Source organism: Poecilia latipinna, unplaced genomic scaffold, assembly GCF_001443285.1.
Source record: "Poecilia latipinna isolate Pla-1442-1.1 unplaced genomic scaffold, P_latipinna-1.0 Scaffold178, whole genome shotgun sequence".
In the NCBI taxonomy this organism is placed as follows: Eukaryota; Metazoa; Chordata; class Actinopteri; order Cyprinodontiformes; family Poeciliidae; genus Poecilia; species Poecilia latipinna.
In genome coordinates, this window is record NW_015112794.1 from 134,045 (window position 1) to 138,492 (window position 4,448).

A 4,448-nucleotide genomic window follows, 5' to 3' on the forward strand; every position below is an offset into this window, starting at 1 on the left:
TTTTTTGAGCATTTCCCATGGGTTTGGGGTCCAAAATTTTTTTTTTTTTTTTTTTTTTTTTTTTTTTGTAGTTTTTCTTTTACTTTTGCTAAATTACTTTCAGTACGTATGATTGCAGTTTGTAGTCATGGTTTTTCTTAGTGGGAATGCAAACAGATGGGAATTCTATCATACAAACTGATAGGGAGCATGTTGTTGCATGTTGTCTTAGATGAAGCTCTGCATATCTACCTTTTTGACAGAAAACAAAACTGGTTTGATTGCTTGTTTTTATTGCTGGATGAAACTTTGTGCATTGTTGTTAGACTTGTCATATGCTAACTGTGTGTTGCCTCGTTTGCATTAGCACCTTGTTTTGTTAGATTTTTTTTTTTTTTTAATTATTATTATTTCCACATAGGGGTGTAACCACAATGCTGACTGCTAATTGAAATGAGCAATACAATATATTTTGGAAAATTAATAATAGCCCATTGTGTGCAGTTTTGCCTTTTAAAGCAAGAATGGATTGCGAAAAAGTTAAAATGGCGCCTTAAATTCTGGTGTAGAAAATATATGTTTTTAAGTTCAAGACATGCTTGTTTCTAAATCTGAATTTAAAAGGCAAACTTAAAACCTTTCAAAACACCTTCAAAACTAGTAAGCATTGTTTTCCTTAACACATTAAAACTATTTTTATTTTTATTTCATTTTTTTGTGAATATTTTGAATGCTTGGTGATTGCGGGTGTCATATGCAGCACTTATTTTTCATTATGAGAGTCTTTGGTTGAAACAAAGGTATCTACAATGAGTCTACCCTTTCATAAAATACTTTACACAGATATAATTAGAACACAGAAGCACCAATATCACAAGCTCAAAAGCAGCGTGCAACAGCCAGAGGCAACTGGCAATCACTAGATGTTGTTCACATGATTAAGATTATTTGCCAGTTTATAGGTCAGCAAAAGCTTTTGAACGGTTAGATCCCCTAATTTTACTCACTGTTGACAATTAATCAAAGTTGTTGTTTAAACCGTATACCGTCCTCACTTTTGAAGATTACTAACGAGACCTTTCTGTTATGTTCTTTTTTTTTTTAGTTTTAGAAATACCTAACACCTTCTTTCACACTTTGAATCTAATGTTGAATATACTGTCAAAACTACATAAAATTATCACATCACACGAAGATGATGCTCTGAAGACATTGCAACATGAAGAAGAATTTTCATATGTTTAGGCTGTGTTCTTGAGTTATTGATTTGCTTGTGTTAAAAGCAACGAAAAACCCTGATTGTATTTCTTTGCTCCTCTTTAGAAAACATTTTTCCCCTCAGCTGTTGCAGTTGCTGTGTCATAAAGAATACATCCCTGGCTGGAATTCCCCAGGAAATGTTCAGCTGGAGGGTGGGAAGAAAGGGCTCAGAGAGTCACTGGAGAGTGTGATTGTTGAACAATATTTAATGCATGAGTGTGTAGGAGGTGGAAACTAAAACAGACCCCATGCTGTCGCTGTGACCCAACCTTTTTTTAAAGGGAAATGGATCTATGTTTTTTTTCTTTTTTGTTCCCCCTCTCACTGCTGTCTGTGTAATCGCAGCCTCTTTAGGGGTTGACTTCCTTCCAGTTCAAGGTCTGTACAGAAAAAGGTAAATGTAAAAGCTGACTGCCTTCCTTAGACCTTTGCAAGTGCTTGCATTTCTTTTTTTTTTCTTTTTTTTTTTTTTTTGCAAAAGAACAAAATAGCAGGTAGAGACACTCAATTTATTGTTGGCATACAGGTAGTTTGCAAGATTGCATGAAGTTATGGCCATAATTGTGTCAGAATGAATCAGCTAACTACACAAGTAATAGTTGTTTGTGTTATTATTTGACTACTGGATGTATTAAGCAGCCAGTTACCTTAAAAAAAACTCATCTTGTTCAGGGGGTTGTTTAAGGATTTGAGCGAGGTCTCAGTTGTGATTGCTCAATAACTGGGTCAGAGCATCTTCAGAACTGTGGCTCTTGTTGGGTGTTCCTTGTCTGGACTGATTTATTTATTTTTTTTTTTTGTCAAAATTGGTCCTGAAAAGCCGCTGTGACAAACAGTTGTAAGGGTCAAGGGGAGGAAAGTTTCACTGATGCAGGTAAGGGCAAAGAGTGGCCAGTGTTGTCCTGTCCAACAAACTTACTACAATTCAGATGTTTGACGAAGTTAAAGCTGGTTCTGAGAGAAGGATGTCAAATACACAATCTACAATACAGACATTGCTTTGGCCTTAAGATTTCACAGTTCTATGTCTAATCAAGCATTTCTGAGATGTGTTGTAGAGACAACACTTATCTGTGGAGGTCCCATTTCACAACTTAATAGACTTGAAGAATCTGCTGTCCACTGAAAGCTGGCATCTTCCTTCGGGGTCTATTGGAGTCCATGCCTCAATAGGTCGGTGAGACCATAAGGAGGGGGCTTCACTCTGTTAGCCATGTGATTCTAATTTTATGCCTAATTTATTCACAGAGCAGTGTTTTCTCTAGGATTATGGCTTTGGATAGGTGGAGGAAGATGAGCCCTGACACAAACATTTTATGACACTCACAGAAATGGTATGCTGCGGTATAAGTAAGACATATGGTGTAAGGATATTTAGTTGGCTTAAGAAAAGAACAAGGTACATAGCTGATCAGCTGCTGTTTAGATCTTAAAATTAGTGTCACCTTAAAGGGCATATGGAGCATGTCATTGCTCCATATGCCCATATATTGGTAAGCAAAACACTGAGACCATCGCCAGCATTTTGCACTTGCAGAACTATAAACAAATATGAATTTATACATTTTGTACCTTAATTTATTGATGAAAGAGAAAACCCAGTCAATTGACAACAGTTTATTTGCTTTCTGATTAAAAAAAAAAAAAAAAGTGGCATCAGTTACAGTTAGCTTAGCTGTAGGTCACAATAATAAACGCAAACTATTAAAGCGCAATGGCTCTTACTCTCAACCCAACCCTTACTAATTAATACGGCGCAATATTGAGCATGTTCTACACATGTTGGTTGAGGTGGTGTAATTTTGTTAGTGATGTGCAAGCAGCTACCAGAATTGGGTCAATAAGCGCTACGATGACATGTTCAGTTCTCGGGTCATCGGCAGTTGCACAGCCCTGCGGCACATCTCATGAAGAGGTCGAGTGAGATACCAGCTTGGAGCCGTAGAAAACTGACTTCCCTCAGTTGTGCATTCAGAAGTCGGTTCCAAATTGGATTTGTGGCAGAGATCGGGAATCTGAGGCTTCACTGAGAACCAGGTGCCTTCATGCGGTTTACTGGTGGGCTGCTTTTATTTGTATATAAATATGTTTAGGATTTTGTGTTTCCATGTTACTTTTACCACATATTTTTGTTGACAATTTTACTGTGAATATGAATGTAGTGTGAGTACTTAAAAAAAAAAAAAAATCCTGCAGTATAAGGAAACACGCTCACTCTGTTTTTTACAGAGAAACACTGGGCTGAATCACTGTTCGAAACAAACTGATTATCAGTAAACATTATGTGATAACATTTCTGAGGAACATGTGACATATCGGTCCCTTTAGCAAAGTGGAAAGGATCAACTGATGTTCCTTTGTCTCTGACAGATGAATTATATTGAAAAAAGTCATTTGCAATGTACTGTATTTGAGAGTAAGACAGACTGCTGTGTTGCTGTGTCTGGTCAATATTTTTCCCACTGTTCTTATGGCGCAAACTGCTATATCAGAAGCTTTCAACTTGAGTTGCTTTTGTTGAGGTACAATGGTTGCACGTTCCTGCTCGTTTATGCGCTCTTTTGTCAGCACACTGTTGGAGCTCTGAGTATCTCCTGCCAGAAATGGTTTAATTGTCATAACTGTATTTGATGTTAGACTTAAAAAGGACATCATAAAGTCTTTTGTATGCTTGTGTTATCATGACAGTGGCATTTGTAATTACTCCTGTGAATACAATCCAAAGTATGTGTTGAAAACTTTTATAAACTCTGCAGTTTTTCATGGCCAGTACATGAAAACATGGATGTGAGACGCTTTCAAAGCCTCAGACGGTGTTTTCTTTTACTCCCAAGCATGCAGAGTGTGTATTTTTTCTGGCAGGGTTCTCGAAGGAATGCCACAGGAGGGAGAGGTCAGTGACAGTGGGGCAGAGATCCCCGTTACACAGCATCCACAATCTGCATGAAAGATAAATCATAGGCAGTCTGGTAAGGGTGGTGTAACACTATACAGTGTGGACATTAATCACTTGGTATCCATTTATGATGATTCACAGCCATATTTAAAATATGGTGAAGGTGAAGCAGATATTGGAGAAACTGGTGGTTAATACAGCTGCAAAAATGTTTGAAAATATCTTATATATGTGGCATATATATATATGTGGCATATATATATATATATATATATATCTATATATATATATATATGTCTGTAAGATTCCCTCT

The 4,448-nt window shown here is 36.9% G+C and overlaps 1 protein-coding gene and 1 long non-coding RNA gene across 7 annotated transcripts in view; one reads left to right on the top strand and one right to left on the bottom strand.

Annotated features, from left to right (window-relative positions):
* The window catches only part of tln2b (talin 2b), a 125,673-nt gene that overhangs the window by 5,647 nt on the left and 115,578 nt on the right, over nucleotides 1-4,448 (top strand). The window lies entirely within an intron of this gene.
* The window catches only part of LOC106946139 (uncharacterized), a 6,239-nt gene continuing 5,755 nt past the window's right edge, over nucleotides 3,965-4,448 (bottom strand). The window contains exon 4 of the long non-coding RNA XR_001424705.1: nucleotides 3,965-4,178. This is a non-coding gene — a long non-coding RNA (uncharacterized LOC106946139). The remainder of the gene's footprint in view (nucleotides 4,179-4,448) is intronic.